Source organism: Neomonachus schauinslandi, chromosome 1 (genome assembly GCF_002201575.2).
Source record: "Neomonachus schauinslandi chromosome 1, ASM220157v2, whole genome shotgun sequence".
NCBI classification, from domain to species: Eukaryota; Metazoa; Chordata; class Mammalia; order Carnivora; family Phocidae; genus Neomonachus; species Neomonachus schauinslandi.
In genome coordinates this window covers 41,892,887-41,910,899 of record NC_058403.1, presented here as the reverse complement: position 1 = coordinate 41,910,899, position 18,013 = coordinate 41,892,887, and positions in this window count along the sequence as shown.

Sequence of the window (18,013 nt, the reverse complement as noted above, 5' to 3'; positions counted from 1 at the left end):
GTCCTGGGATCGAGCCCCGCATCGGGCTCCCTGCTCGGCGGGAAGCCTGCTTCTCCCTCTCCCACTCCCCCTGCTTGTGTTCCCTCTCTCGCTGTGTCTCTCTCTGTCAAATAAATAAACAAAAGAAATCTTAAAAAAAAAAAAAGAATCAACAGAAAGAATGAGGCAGATGTTTGTGTGTGTGTGTGTGTGAGAAATAGAGAAGCATATAGACATGAAGAAAAAGTGATAACAGAAAACAAGAGCAAGTAACCAGAGCCAGAGACATCAAGAGAGCAGAGCCTTCCTAAAGAAACAGTCCCTTCTTGGATCATTAGGATTTTACTGCTGATAGTATTTTACATTTTGAGACATGTTTACAACCCTTAGTATGGAGATTAGATAATAAAGCCCTGTCTTACCATTCCTTCATCCCCTCGACCTGAACTTTTTACACAAGAAGTTCATCCTTGAACTCCATTTGACCTTCACCTGTTGGTATAAAATCTCTAATGCTGCCTCTCACCTATACACCATTCTAAGTTTCCAAAACCAATGCCAAATTTTCCAGCAAATGGGCCATGATGCCATTCCAAACCCTATTTTGCCATATTTAGCAAGTCAAATGACCTTCCAGGATCACTGATATAACAAATTTTAAGCTATGCGCAGCCAAATACAATATTCAAATGAAATAGTATGGTTTGTTTTTATGTATTTAACATCTGTACATATATTGAAAGGAATTTTATTTTTGCCTGGAAAGTTTTTTCATAAGTGTGTGTGGTGGCCATGAAAACAGACCATTCACATCTCCTGCTATGGGGAACATAACTGACAGACAGCCTCAGCTGCTGTACTCTGAAGTCATTGCAATTGTACTGAGACCATGCTTCCCACAGCTGCTCCCAGAAAATTACTGAGTATGGCAGGGATACTAAAGCGGGTCCATTCCTATGAGAAGTGGGACTCCTCTGTCGAGTGACTTTGGTTTAAGGACTCCCCATGGGACTGGTCAAAACTTTCCTAGAAATGTATTGCACTCTGAGACTCCCTCTATACCACCCTTTCTTCTCTACCCCATAGGGGTTATTCCTGCATTACGGTCTCATGGTTTTACCTACCACCTCCTCTGGCTCCATCCCATTTTCCCTTATAGGCATTTTCCCCAAATAAATCCTTAGATATACAATCCTGTCTTAGCACCTGCTTCTCAGAGGACCCAAACTAACACTAGTGGTACTGAGAGTGGTCCAAGAACACAGGCAATAAAATTTGAATTTAGGACTCATTACACAGTAGACAGAGAAGACAAATGAGGTACAGATAGTCCCTAGCACAAGACAACAGTTAAAACTTTCCCTAGTAATGACCTGGGAAAATGTCCCAGTAGAGAGGAATGCCACTCTAGGTCTAGTGATCCAAGCATTTGGAAAATGGGGGGAACCCACACATACAATGACAGTGAAGTTGACTGGTTATTGCTAATTTGGACGAATGGCTTGAAGAGAGATTATGAGAAACTGAAAACCACTGACAAGTAGTAAATGGTTTGTTTTGAGAAAGATAATCAAGAAAGTAAAGACCTGATAGAGTTGCAGAGCTCGAGAGATGTTTGAATCTCAGCCATGGCAGATCTGTTTTGTTAGGATCAGGGCCCTGGTTATGAGTAATGTGGGATTCTGAGACATGACATAAGGACATCTGTATGAACTCCCCTGAGGGGCTCAGCAGATGACCTCCAATCCTTTGAACCTGACAAAGGCAGTCCCACCTTTCCCCATTCTGGAAGATTTTCAGATGTATCTCCCCAAGAAGGCAACAAGTGGCACAGATCATTCATCAAGGTCATTATATATGCTCTAGTGAATGAAGGACCAGTATAAATAATAAGTCCAGTATGGTCCCTCCACAGGTCAGGGTTGATGGAAGGAGAGGCAGTCATAGAGCTGGCCTCATTAATATCCATGGGGATGATGGGATCAGGGGTCCGTGCTTAACTACAAGAAGCCCGGAGGCCTAAGGTAAGATAAGGTAAGGTAAGAGGAGCACTGAAGCAGGCTGTACCCACTGTACAGATGGTTAATAAAGCATGGTGGTATCCCTAGCAGCAAACTAGACAATACGTAACACAAGTGCTGATTAGAATCCAGTACAAAAATGTAAAAGACAAGAATGAAGGAGAAGGGATTTAAGGACAGTCGTCCCAATATAAAGTCATGACCTATTGCTAAGTTCCCAGACCTAAGTTTATTTTCAGATCTAGAACACATTGATACATATATTGATACATATGATACTGTGATAAGTATTTAATATGATGTAATGATTTCCCCAGTCCTTCCCCAAAGGAACACAAAACCATTTACTTGGTTTGACTACACTGTGAAAAGGAGAATACCCAAACATTTTGAGTACTGTTGGAAATAGGTTATTGATATCTAGAGATCCAAAGCATCATTATGGCCCGCTTTTAGAATGGGAGGTAATGGGCACCATATAATAAAATGGAATTACGACTAAAGTCCAAATAGGAGTGGACCCATTGGGTCTGTATACCCACCCAGTGGTAATTTCCCCAGTCTCCAAGTACATAATTAAAATTGCAATACTTAGCAGTTGAAGTAAAACCCACCAACACATTATTGACCTATAAGGTAAGAGCTTTCATAGTGGGAAAAGCCAAGTGGGAACATCTGAAACTTCTCACTACTGACCAAGATATTAAGTCAAAATCAATATTGTATTCCAAGGGAGATGGAAGAGATTGGTACCACCATTAAGGTCCTCTAGGATGCACACCTGGTAGTTTCTATCTTATCTCCATTTAATTCTACCATATTTGCCCCTGCAGAATCTGTATGGATCCTGATGAATGACTGAAGACTGCAGGCTTAATTAATTAGTTGCCCCAATATCAGTTGCTATGTCAGACATGATACAGTTAGGGTGGATTAATAAAACTTCAGGTACATGGCTTAGATAACTGACTTGGTAAATGCATTCTTTTTCATTCTGATTAAGAAAGAGGGTTGGGAACAGTTCCTTATCACATGAAACAGATGATAGTATTCATTTACAGTTTTCCATTAGATCTACATCAACTCTCCCACTTTGTTATAATATAGTCCAAAGAAATCTGGACTGCCAAGACATCCCACAGAACATTGCACTGATGATACATTCCATCAATGATATCATCTTGACCAAATAACATGAAGAGGTGGCTAGTACACATGGGCTTTGATAAGACACATGTGTTACAATAGAAAAGAGAGAAATCTTACAAAGACTCGGGAGCTACCACTTCAGTGAAGATTTTATGGATCTAATGGTCAGAGAATATCAGGATATTATCTCTAAAAGGAAAAGAAAAATGCTGCATCTTGCATCAGCAGTGTCTAGTAAGCTTTTTTTGGGTTCTGGAGGCAAAATAGTCCATGACTAGGAGAATTTCTCTAGACTTCAGTCCTGGTGATATGTATGTTTGCCAGCTTTGAGTGGGACCTGGAGCAGGGAAAGAGCTCTACACGGTGTCTAGGTTAATTGCAATCAGCCCTACCACATAGACCATTCAGGTATCCATGGTCCAGTGGATCCCATTGTATTTGTGGGGAAAGAATGTGGAGTTTTTGGCAAATGCCAGTAGGAGAATCATTCTGAAATAAAATCATGTATAGAATGATGTGCCATATCACTAGGTTCTGTTAAAGACAAGCCATTTAACCATGGCCATTACATGATTATACATATGAAGCTGCTTAGTATGAGTTGTGTTCTGTTGGATGCATCAATTCATAAAGCGGGATGGGTCCAATAGCAATCCTTAATAAGAAGGAAAATGTATGTCTGGGATAGATCTTGAACAGGACCAGATGAAAGCATGAGCAGAAAGCACAAACGTCCATGTCACTCGCCACAGTTGTACCAACACCATTCCCTGGTTTGCACCTATGACCTTATAATATAAGAGGTCCCATACAACCAGCTGAAAGAGGAAGAAAAACCTGAGCTTGGATTTTAGATATGCATGCAAGCCAAAAAATAGACACTAGTTGGATTACAATTCAGGTCTATAACAGAAAGACAGCAGGAGAGGGAAAATGTTCTTTATGGGCAGAGTAGTGAATGGTGCACTTAGACATTTACTTTATATGAAAAGAGAAGTGGCTCAAGGCAAGAATATATAGAGATTTCTGGGCAGTTGCCAATGGTATGACCAAATGATCAGAAGTAAAAAGAAAAAAAAAAGGAGATTGAAGACTAGGAAGTCTTGGAGACAAGATGGAGAAATGAAAAGGGGCAAGATGTGTATCATGGTGTATTTTAGTCTATCACTGAAAAATTACCCTCCATGGAAGAGGCACCACACAAACAAGTACCACAACTAGGCCAGTTGATGTCACCTGGCCTTCCTAACTAGGTACTCCAGCACTGGCATGATGAGCCCTTGATAGAAGTGGCCACAGGGGTACACAGAGGTTACACATGGGTCCTCCAGCCCAGACTCCCTCCTAGCAGGGCCAATCTAGCTACTGCTGACCCTGAATGTCCCATCCGCTCCCACAGACACCAGTGTTGAGCCCCTAATGTGGCACTACTTAAACTTTATCAAAATTAAAAGTTTTCTCTTTGAAAGATGCTATTAACAAAATGAAGACATAATCCACAGACTGGGAGAAAATATTCTCCATGTAAATAACTGACAAAGAACTTGGATCCAGAATAATATAAAGAAATTTTGAACTCAATAATAAGGAGATAATCAATAGAAAATGGACAAAGATTTGACCAGACACTTAACAAAAGAAATACAAGAACGGCCAATAAGTGCATGAGAAAGTGAAAAGGAGCAGATCAGCGGTTGTCTGGGGACAAAAGCATTGGGAGGAATAAAATGTAAAGGACATGAGGAAACTCTTAAGGGTAACAGAAATGTTTTATTTCTTGACTGTGGTAGTGGTTTCATGGGTGTGTATATCTGTCAAAACTCATAAAATTGTACACTTAAAATAGGATGCTGTTTTTGTAGACAATAATTATACATATATTATACCTCCATAGAATTGATAAAATAGCATTACTAGGTAATTTGAAAAGAAAAATCTATTTTTTTTTAAATCCTATGTGATATACTGGGATAGACAGGATAAATACAGGGTTATTATTTATTATTTTAAATTATTTTTTCCTATTTGATTTAACAGCAAAATAATTCTTTCCACTTATGTAAATAATGAGATAATACTAAAAATTGTTACCTTCTCAATTTGGTTTCTCAAAGGAAAGATCACCAGAATGAAAAATACCAGAATGCTTGTTGAAAATGGAAGTCTCTGGGCCTTATCCCATGGGATTAAATTAAGATTTGCAGGTTCCATGTGAAGCATTACCAGTATTTACAAACAGATGTATTTTACCTGTTGTAGCAATTCACATGTTTGGCCACGTGGGGAGAAGCAATCCCTGCCTCCCACCTCTAAATTATAGACAGTCACAATATTAGAGTAGTCCTCAAGCCTCAAAAGCTCCCTTCCACTTTGAAGTTCCTAGAGATAGCAAATTCACCACTTTATCCTCCTCAAAACTGAGCATGTTGAGATTTCCAGTGGTTTCCACAGGTTGCCAGCAGAACTCTATTGTGAGAATCACGTTGAGATTTCCTAGCACCTCCTGGAATTGGGAGGAATTCCACCATGACTACCTCGTATGGAGAATTCTTCAAATCCCACTCCCTGACATGGGTTTCCTAGGGCTTTGGGGGATATGCTACGTAGTGTGAATGACACAGTGTCCCACAGAGAAGTCTTACACTCCTCTCACTTTCAGTCTCTAGTCAACTTTAGCCAGGATCTTCAGGGAAGGAAGGGTTCAACTATTCTAGAGTTCTGATGAGCAGAACGCCTGGATTTAGGTTGTAAAAGCAAAATAGTACTGCACACACATTTTTATTGTGTGTTGTTGATTCCCTAATTTCAAAAAAAGAAGGCATAGTAATTAGTGTAAATCACTGTAATTATGTACAGATTATATATACAAATTATATACAAATACAACCAAAGTAATGTTATATACAAAACTAATAACAGATTTTTAAACAAATCAATTTTTTTATTGAGACAGAAAAGAGGGGTGGTGAGTAAATGTCTACATGTATACAGAAATGTGTATTTACTCAGACATAAAAGTAAATCTTTAAAAAATATCCACTAAGTAACATGGACTCTTGGCATTTCTTAGTACAGTTTGGACAACAGCTACAAAATGCTGGTTATACAATTCAATGTAAATATTTTGCTTCAACTGTTTAGACACCTGTAACTCTGTAAGCCTAACTGGAAAAAAAGGCTAATATTTATCTTTCTGGTTAAACCACAGTGCAGAGAGAAGGCTGGTCCAACTAGGTTGGAACAGTCACTTTGAATGTGTTTTTTCCTCTGGTCTCTAATTAGATAATGCACTTAAAAAGATGATGAACTCATGTATCACAGTCGGATGTTTCAAAAATAGGGTTGCTGTAGTTAAACAATAAAACTCTAGGTGGTGGCAGCTAGAAGGAGACAGTCAATATTTTATCACAGGAAATATAAGTAAATCAATGACATCTGTGCAGTGGAAGAAACTCTCTCAGTTTAGCTTCATCTTGGAAGCAGTTCTCTTCTTACCAAAATCAAGGAGCTATGAAAGTCCTTCTACCAAGTAGCTTAGTTTAGCTGAGCCGGGGGCTGAGCTCTTATCACAGGGCAGAGAACAGAGGCAGGAGCCCAGCATTTTGTAAAGACCCTGTATTCGGAAAGGGAGCATGCCTGGAGAGATTAAGTGGCGAATATAGTTAGTAGAAACCTTTAGAAATTGTTTAAAGTGATCCTAAGAATTCCCGGATAATGACATTAAGTTCCTTAATAAAAGAAAATGGCCATCCAATAGATCAGAACATAATTAAGGAAATCAGAGAAAAGCAGACTCCAATGACCAGATCCAGAATATCAGAATGACAAGAACAACAGCAATCACAGCAAACAAACAAAACTAAACTAAACAGGTCTCTTTGAATTGAGCTACCTGGTGACTAGATTCCTGAAGTATAAGACAGGAGCAGAAATTAATAGCCAAATGTCACAGTGCATATTAATTTTACTTTGTTGCCTGAGCTCCTATTAATGCTTGCTATACACTTCTCATCGCATGTTATAGATTCCATTCTTAGCCTTTTTCTTTTCTATTGTCTTTCCAATGTCCCGATTTAAAGAATCCTACCATGTGTTACTAGAAAAGATACCCAAAAAAGATAGATGCTAACTTGTAGTGGCATTTCAAAATTCTGGTTCCAGAGTGTGAAGAGAGGAAATTTCTATCTTAACAGAATCTTGAAGGGACCCACCCCATAAGACATAAGCCACTTGAACTAAAAGTGTACTCGTGAAGGAAATAAAACCTCCTCTTCTTTGAGTTACTGATATTTTGTAATGACATTCATCACCTTTCACTTTTTATTATAAATATCTGCACATACATATCCCCCCATACAGAGGGATATGACTTATTTGTATAAGCATGCATGTCATATAATATATACATATTTATAGACTTGAATAACTGAATGAATGAATAATGTGTGATATGCATATTATTTTTTTTCCTCAGGGCAACTGAAAGAAGTGGAAAATATACTTGGGGCAATAAATTCTGGATTTGCATCTTATTTCTGTGGGTATTAGACATTTGGCCTTGGGCAACTCATATGACCTATTTAGGCCTCTCTCAAATTAAAATTTTATTTATTTCTATTTTTTTTTAAGATTTTATTTATTCATTTGAGAGAGAAAGAGCACAAGCAGGGAGGAGGGGTAGAGGGAAAGGGAGAAGCAGACTCCTACTGAGCAGGGAGCCCAATGCAGGGCTAGATCCCAGGACCCTGGGACCATGACCTGAGCTGATGGCAGACGCTTAACCGACTGAGCCACCCTGGTGCCCCTCAAGTTAAAATTTTATTTGAGTGATGTGGAGGATATTAGAGAATTCTACTGTTACGAGTTGAATTGTATTGTCCCTCCCCAAATTCATATATTAACATCTGAACCCCCAGTACCTCAGAATGTGACATTATCTGGAGATAGGACCTTTATAGAGGCAATCAAGTTAAAATGAGGTCATTAGGATGGGTCTTTAATCCAAGATGACTGTGGGAAATGGGAAATTTAGATACAGAGACACATACAGAGGGAAGACAGAGTGAAGAGATACAGGGAGAAGATAGGCACATAAGCCAAGAAGGAAGGCTTAGAATAGACCCTTTGCTCACAGATCTCTAAAACAACCAACCCTGCCAACATCTTGATTTTGTACTTCCAGCCTCCAGAACTATGAGAAAACGAATTTCTGCTGTGTAAGTCACCTAGTCTGTAGTACTTTATTATGGAAAGCCTGTGAGCAGTGTTGGTAAGAGAGATCTTTATAAATTTTATAACTAGCCATGTGGTTCTCAGAAAATTGTCCTACCTAGTTCTAGAGCAGAGACCAGCAAACTCTTTTTCTGGAAAGGGCTAGACTTCAGGCTTTGTAGGCCACAGGCAGGTTCTGTTGCATATTCTATTTTAATCTTTTAAAAAATGTAAAAACAATTCTTAGCTTGTTGATAATGCAAAATTGGGCTGTGGACCTCACAGGCCCACAGGCTTTAGTTTGCCAACAGCTAGAGCACTGTCTCCTGTCACAGGTTCAGGTTTTAACAAATCTTGTTTGGTAAATCCTAACGTGCCATTCAAATGCATTTTGACAAATAGTACAAATCTAGTTCAATAAAAGCTTCTCAGTTATTTTCAGTAAAATGTTATTTTTCATTCAACCCCCTTGTCTTTACCCCTCAAAAGCTGTAATAAGGCCTTAAATTCTTTATTCGACCTTTCATCAACTATGAAACTTTATCTTTTAAAGAAGTACTTCAATATTAGGTTCTCATTTCAAGTGATATGAGTGACAAATAGAAAACTTTCTGTGTACCTGTTTAAATGAACACATAAATTTGACAGCTTGATCCTCCCTACCCAAATATGCCATGATTTAACAAGTATAGTATCAACACAGCACTAGACGTTGCCTTCAATGCAGAATCAGCTATATTGATTCCTCAATGACGTCAAAGTATATTTTGGGTAAAAAAAAATGTGATTAATATAGCCTGTAAAAGACTTTACAGACCAAAGCCCCAAAGCCACTTCAAAAATATATCGTCCAATAAGCACAGGCAAGGCAGTTTGCTTGCTAATCACAAAATCGAATTTGCTCCTAAATGCCGAAATGTATGTGCTGGAGTCATAACCGCAGCCCCGGTGCTCACAACTGTTTCTTAAGAAATCAGTTATTAGGTTTGTGAAGTGATAAACACGTCCTTGTTCTGTTGAAGTAACTAACCTTTGTTCTTTATAGATTTTTCTCTAGACATTAAAAACAAATCTGTCCTGCTGAATGCAAAAACTTTTTTTGCATTTAATTCTAACCAAGCTTCAATTGTGAAAATGAAAATAGAAACTTATTGTTGGCAGATGAGTAAACTAGCACACAATTTTTTAAACCAGCAGATATTTCCTCCTTTATCTATGAACATCTTGTCTTATTTCCTTCCAATTACATTTTTTTCCTCCCATGAACAGCAAATACATCATTTCTATCATTCTCCTGCTGGTGGCCTTCTGGAAGATGATTGAATTACCCAATCTTTGGAAGGAACAAGCTGTTTTATGTCTCGAGTGCCATGGATTTTGTAGATTCTCTAGCTCTGGGGTCTTTCTCAGGGTATTACAGATTTTAAGCTCCTTTCAGTGAGTAATGTTCTCCTGAAGGAAATGAAGGAATGACAACTCTGACTACATGCAGTTCTCCTGGGCACAAAATCACAGTGACGAGCTTTTCCTACATCTTAATGAAAGATGGAAATTGTGAAAAGTAATTCAGGTTTCTCAAACTACTTAAGGGACTATCTGCATCAAATTCCCCCATATTATTTGTTAAATTACGGACTTTGGATTCTGATCCCAGATTTTCTGAATCAAGATCTACAAAGGCAAGTCCCATGTATTAGTTTTCTAGTGCTGGGTAACAAATCACCACAACATAGTTGCTCAAAACAAAACACATTTATTATCTTGTACCATCTCAGAGTTCCTGTGGGTCAGGAATAGTTCAAGCTCTTAGAAGGCTGAAATCAAAATGTCAACCAGGCGATCTGCTTTTCTGAAGCTCAGGGTCCTCTTCCAAGCTTGTATGGTTGTTGGCAGAATTTAGATTCTTGAGTTTGTAGTTATAGGACTGAGTCCTAACTTTTTAATGACTGTTGACTGAAGGCTATCCTCAGTTCCTAAAGGCTGCCTGTGGTTCTCTGCCATATGTCCTTCTCCATAGGCAGTTTATAACAGGGCTGTTTGCTTCTTCAAGGCCAGTAGGAGGCTCTCATCAGTCTGCTAAGATGGAGTCTAAATTATAAATTTAGAATTTAGAGCCAGAATTCTAAGAATGGCTCCTAAGATTCCATGTCTTAATCTCCTGTATTGGTAATATACTGAGATATTATTTCCATGAGTGTTATTTTATACAGCACAAGTTTACTTCAACATAGGAAGATTATCCATGGACCTGATTTAAAGTACACAGGCCCTGTTAAAAACAAGAAGTGAGGTGGAAACACAAGAAGGGACTTCAACATGTCACTGGTGGTCTGAAGATGGATCAGGCCATGAGAAAAAATGAGGCCAGCCTCTAGGAGCAAAGACCAGGCTCTGGCTGATTGCAGGCAGGGGAATGATGGACCTCAGCCCAACAACTGCAAAGAACTGAATTCTGCCAACAGGGAGAATGATCTTGGAAGCAAATTCTTTCCCCTTCTTCCTTCAGTTAGAAGCAAATCACAGGTTCCACCTGCACTTTTGGAGAAGGGATTACTCCAATGGGAATAATTCCTACCCTAGAGCCTCCAAAAGCAATTCAGTCTTGCTGACAAATTGATTTTAGCCCAGTGAGAACCATTTTGGACTTTAAAACTCTAAAATAATAAATTTGTGCTGTTTAAAGTCACAAAGTTTATAATAATATGTTACAGCAGCAAAAGTAAATTATGCCATTCCTGCTGATTAGGATATCAATTTTTTTTTCAGTCTTTCACATTTTTTTTCAGATTACTCTTCTCTCTACTCTTACAAATCTTAGTTTATAGCCATTAAATGATACTTAGTGTATGATGTTCTCAATCATATAAATTTAAATTTGTCTCTCCAAGTGTTAGCTTCTCTGAGGCAGGAACAATATTTAAACAACTCTACATCCAACACAGTAACTGGCACAAGGCCCCTGGTGCTCTGGAAATGCCAACTGAAAAAGTTGTAGTTGACTATTCTACAGCAAAAAATATTTTTTTAAAATAAAACTTTAATGATGGGGGGTCTGGGTGACTCAGTCGGTTAAGCATCTGCCTTCAGCTCAGATCATGATCTCAGGGTCCTGTGATCCAGCCCAGAGTTGGCTTGTCCCTCTCTCTCCTCCCTCTCCCTGTGCTCTTTCTCTCTCAAACAAATAAATAAAATCTTAAAAAATAAATAAATAAATAAATAAATAAAATCTAATGATAAGACATTGATAAAATTTATCTCTAAAAGTGAAGGATTCAAAGTTTCTTTGATATGGCTTTATTGAAACATTTGCTAGAGATCTACATGCAAAAAGAATGACCAAGTATATCCAAAATATAAATATTGTTTCTGCCAGTTACTTGTATCTAAGAAAGGAATGCATTCAACTGAGAAGATGAGAGATTTACTCAAGTAAGGGAAGTTCAGATATCTTAACTTAGTTTGAATCTTAGTCTTGTATGGCTGCAGACATGTCATATCTTTCATAGGGTTCTGTTTTGAGAGTGACCAGTACATTCTTGCAAGTATTTACAAATTTACTCTGATGGTCTTTTCTCCTCTCTTGTGTTGGTGCTCTTTCAGCAAGTTTAATGTTACTTTTTTCAAGAGCATTTGCAATCCATATGCCAGTTAAGGAAATTCTGTTCACTAAGATAGATACAACATTGTTTGAATCTTATTCCAAGGGATTTTGTTAAGATCTGTACTCTCCCCAAATTGCTGGATTCCTAGTGCCCACACATATACTTGATATAAAGGGAGTGCTCAATACATAATCGTTGAATGAATGAATCATCCACCTCTAGTTTTGAACCAGATTAATCTTCTGAAGGATTAATTCAGTATAACATACAACTGTTGTCATTCCCTGAATGCATTGCACTTTCCATTTCATACCACTTCGATCTAGACCAACCTCCCCCACCACAACAAACACACATACACATGCAAAGCGAGTTTATGTATGTAACTAATTTTCCTTAAAGCCTGAGAGGAAATATTATTTACATCCTAACAATGTAACCAACTTTAAATTGCGTACAAAATATCCATACTCATATGAGAAACAGAAATTTGAACACTGACTAAATATTTGATGATGCCAAGGAATTATGCTTTGTTACCTTGTGGTAATGAAGTTATGGTTATTATATATATCAAGAGATCTAATCTTTAGAGATGAAATGATCTGATGCTGGGATTTGGTTTAAAATAATCCAAGTGGAGGGAGGAAGGAGCAGAGAGGATATAGATGAAACAATTAGCAACATGTGAAGTAGAGATAGGTACATTGCCAGTGGCGGAGGGGACGAGATTCATCATACTATTTTCTCTTTGCATGTTTGAAAAATTCTATACTGAAAGATTCTTAAATAATCTTCTTCTGTAAAATATAATCTAATGAAAGATACCTCAGATACTCTCCCTCTTGAATTATGGTCTCCTCACATGTTTTTTGACCCTATCTTTCTCTCCTTGTCTTTGCTATTACTTCTCTCTTTTCTTGCCCTTTCTCTCAGTAACCATAAGAACACACAAATGCTTAAATTTTATCATGAAGAGCAATATACTTCTTCTACTCCTTAACTGTAAGTTCAGACCTCCATTTAAACATCTGAAGACCTAAGTCAAATAACGTAAATAGGAGCTAATATTTAGCACTTACTGTATGCCAGGCCGTTTTTATATTTTGTTTTGTTTTGTTTTTGATGATTCTTTAAAGCATTTCTTTTTTTTTTAATTTTTTTATTTAAATTCAATTTAGTTAACACATACCGTATTACTAGTTTCAGAGAAGAATTTAGTGATTCATCAGTTACGTAAAACACCCAGTGCTCATTACATCAGGTATCCTTAATGCCCATCACCCAATTATCCCTTCCCCTCATCCACCTCCCCTCCAACCCTGTTTGTTTCCTATAGTTAAGAGTTTCATGGTTTGCCTCCCTCTCTATTTTTATCTTATTTTATTTTTCCTTCCCTTTCCCTATGTTCATCTGTTTTGTTTCTTAAATTCCACATAAGAGTGAAATTATATGGTTTATGTCTTTCTCTGACTGACTTATTTTACTTAGCATAATACCCTCTAGTTCCATCCACATCGTTGCAAATGGCAAGATTTCATTCTTTTTGATGGCAGAGTAATATTCCATTGTACACATATGCCACATCTTCTTTATCTATTCATCTGTCGATGGACATCTGGGCTCTTTCCATAGTTTGGCTATTGTGGACACTGCTGCTATAAACATTGGGGTTCAGTGCCCCTTGGAATCACTATGCTTGTATCCTTTGGATAAATACCTAGTAATGTGATTGCTGGGTCATAGGGTAGCTCTAATTTTAACTTTTTGAGGAACCTCCAAATTGTTTTCCAGAGTGGCTGCACCAGTTTGCATTCCCATGAGAAGTGTAAGAGGTTCCCCTTTTTCTGCATCCTCATCAACATCTGTTTTTTCCTGACTTGTTAATTTTAGCCATTCTGACTAGTGTGAAGTGGTGTCTCATTGTGGTTTTGATTTGTATTTCCCCGATGCTGAGAGATATTAAGCATTTCTTCATATGTCTGTTAGCCATTGGTATGTCTTCATTGGAGAACTGTCTGTTCATGCCTTCGGTCCATTTCTTGACTGGGTTCTTTGGTTTTCTGGGTGTTGAGTTTGATAAGTTCTTTATAGATTTTGGATACTAGCTTTTTATCTGGTAAGTCATTTGCAATTATCTTCTCCCATTCTGTAGTTTGCCTTTTAGTTTTGTTGACTGTTTCCTTTGCTGTGCAAAAGCTTTTTATCTTGATGAAATCCCAATAGTTCATTTTTTGCTTTTGTTTCCCTTGCCTTTGGAGACATGTCTAGCAAGAGGTTGCTGTGGCCAACATCGAAGAGATCGTTGCCTGTGTTTTTCTCTAGGATTTTGATGGTTTCCTATGTCACATTTAGGACTTCCATCCATTTTGAGTTTATTTTTGTGTATGGTGTAATAAAGTGGTCCATTTTCATTCTTCTGCATGTGGCTGTTCAAATGCTAGACTCTGTTTCAAATGCTTTTACATCATCAATCCTCACCACTTATCTCTGATAAAGGGACAATTACTACATCCCCTTTTAATGTTGGGGAAACTGTGGCAGAAAGAGATTTTAAAAATTGGCTAAGCACACAATGAGGAAGTAGTGCAACTGGGATTTGAATCAAGGCAATAGGGTTCTAATCAACTACTATACAATACTACCTCTGTAATTGGAAGACTGTAGGTAGCAACTGATTCCAGGAGAAAGGCTATCACCTCTTGTAGTGGCATGGGTGGAGAAAGGGACTGTTTAGTTTTGTGTTTCTAGTTAAATATTCACTTCCTTGATAGACACATAACTTAACACATCCTAAGCTTTGTTTCTAAAACCTTTCAACATTTTCATCTCACATTTTTCTAAGTTTTCAAATTACACTGCATCAGGTTCTTATTTCATATATTAAGATACCTCATGAGTGAGGAGGCTATTTACCAGAATAGACAAGCTTTCAACCTCCATTACTTTCAGAACTATTGAAGGCAAGCCAACCCCTTAGGTTGTACTATTACACTGCAGTGCTAATTAGTTTGTAATAAGTGTAATAAACTCACAAATGTGAGGTGCACAGAGCCATGTTTCATTGAATCAGTTATGCTGTCTGAGCATTGATAAATCATAGTTAATTACATATTTCAGCTTTTATTTGTCTATTTTGAAAATGCTTACATGTGTTCATAATTTTAATAAGCAATCAAAATGAATTTTTGCTATCTTTCTGTAACATTTATTATCTTTAGCCACCATAAGAACTACATAAGTTCATAGATATATCTAAAATATATAACTTAAAAAAGAATTATATAGGTGACAAAAGGTTTTTATAGATGTTTTCATTTTGAAGTTTCTAATATTGATGTCTCTCAGAAAAATGAAGTTGAAGATAGATGATTAGTTGATATTCTGAGGAGTTGTATTTTTTGTTATAGGAAACTTTGTAAGTGCTCTTTACAAAGTCATCATTTTTCTTCACATTTACCAGTGAAATTATTCAAAATGTGTGCAATGACTACTGCCTCCATTCTTTACTACCTATTTTATCACTAATCCCAAGTCTGATTTAAATTATGGCCAAACAATTGACAGTTCGCCAAAAAGGCCAGTGATTCCTTGTGAGATTATCCACTATGCATTTACTGATTCTTGCCCTGTTCTGTTTTTCTTCTGCTATCACGGAATAATTGGTATAGTCTCAAAATAAATTCTTAGCTCCTTCAACTCCCATAAAAATTTTCTCTAATATTTCCTCTACCCCCTTTCTTTGACTCTCTTTTTGTTGCCATTTTTTTTTCTTTCTGACATGCATATGATGGACACCTTAAAGTTGAAAACTTGACTTCCAGTTTCTAGCTCTACACATATTCATCCAAAATGACAGCTCTTCCGTATGAATGATTTTAGCAGTCACTTCCTTCCTTTCGACTTCAGCATCTAAGTTCTTACTCTTTGGCCTTTCATTATCACCTGCCTATAGGTAATCCCCTCTTAGATATGTCATCAGCAGAAACTCAGTTTAGAACTAACATTTTAAAGTAAAACTTATACTAAAGTACAAAATAAATACAAAATATACAACCATATTTGCATAATTTAATGAATTTTTATAAATGGACCATGAGGGGGCGCCTGGGTGGCTCAGTTGGTTAAGCGACTGCCTTCAGCTCAGGTCATGATCGTGGAGTCCCGGGATCGAGTCCCGCATCGGGCTCCTTGCTTGGCAGGGAGTCTGTTTCTCCCTCTGACCCTCCCCCATCTCATGCTCTCTCTATCTCATTCTCTCTCTCAAATAAATAAATAGAATCTTAAAAAAAAATAAATAAATGGACCATGAGGATTTGTGGGGCAAACATATAAAAAGTGTATCAGTAGCATCCAAGAACTCACTGCTGTGCTTTGTATTAGCCACTATCCCTTTAACAGTACTCATTATCCTGACTTCTAACATGATCAAATAGTTATGCCTTTATTTGTATTTAAGTGGAATCACAAAGTATATACTCTTATGCAACTGGCTCCTTTCACTCACCGTTATATTTAAGATGTCCATTATGCTGTTGAGTATAGTTGCAGTTTGTTTATATTCCTTGCTAAGTAAAATTTCACTGAATTAATATACTAAATGTTTAAATCCATTTTATGGTGAAGGGACTCTTGGGCAGTTTCCAGTTTGGGACTACCATGAAGAGTGGGGGTTCTTGTTTATGGCTGTGGAGTATATGACATTTCTATCATTTCCCTACATGTAGTACTGGCAGGACTAAGTCACAGAGGATATGTCTATTTCCCTTTAATAAATACTACCCAATACTTTTCCAAAGTGGTTGAACTAATTTATAATTCTAATTGTGTATCTTGTACTTGTAGAGCTAATATTTTTAAAATATCCCTGTTTTTACTCTTCTGTTACTATCAAATGACAGCAAAATTCTAAAATTACAAATATAGGAACTCAAAGTTATGTTTAACTCCTTTATTTGTGTGTCCTTTTTGCACACTAATGAGTTATTCAGCAAGCATTTTTTAACTTTTATCATACTTCTCAAATAGTGTGATTACCACAAAAGTTACACAAAAGTATTATGGGGAAAGCCAAAATACTAACCTAGATCCATGCCCCTAGGACTGGACTGCAGACTATGAACATTTTGCGACACTAGAGAAAATGTGATGAAGTGTTTAAATACTCTTACAGCAATTTGACATTGCTACAGCTCCCAGCAAGTGATAATTATTCTAATAAAGAATTTTTATTGAATTTTATAAAATTCCACAATGGATTAAAAGAAGGAAAAAAAAAAAACTGGCCTTCTCCACAGATAGTTTAAGAATCACTGGCTGAGATAGTAATGTTGAAGCTAGAATGTAAAACAGGTTGTGCGGCATTCTGAATTATTTGAATTTTATCCTATAAAAAAAGTTTTAAAAATGAGAATAGACACATATTCACATGATAGAGAATTCTAGCAGCTGCGCAATGGTGGCATCCAAAGGAAAAAGACACTGGTAGCCGCAAACCTGTTAGAAAGTGATTATAATCATTCAGGTAAATGACAGTGAATACTCGAGGAAGTCCAGATAGAAATAAAAGGGTAGACTTGAGAATCATTTCAGAGAAAATTTACTAAACTTGATGATAACTGGCATGGGTAAGGAGGGAGGGGTTGTCAGGAAGAAGTGTTAAGTATAATTACAAGATTTCCATGTTAGAGGATGGTGAGTAGAAAGTTTATAGGGAAAACAAAAGTGTTTGGTTTTAAACATTTTGTGTTTGAGTTGACTGTGGAACTCAGAGGCAGAAAATGGAATAAAAAGGGGCATCTGAGATAGAGAATGTGACATGGAAGACCTTGATATGTATGAGATTGCTTACAGAAGAGGCATATGTTGTAAAGAAAAGAGGTTTGAGTTCAGAACCCTCCTTATATTTCCACTGAAAAGGCAGACACTACTCAAGAGAATGCCAACACTAACAAGTGAGCTGAAAAAGAATAGCCAGGAAGAAAAAAAAAAAAAGGTGGAGAATAAAAAATAATAATAATCCAAGTTAGGAGAAGAAACAGGAAAGAAAAA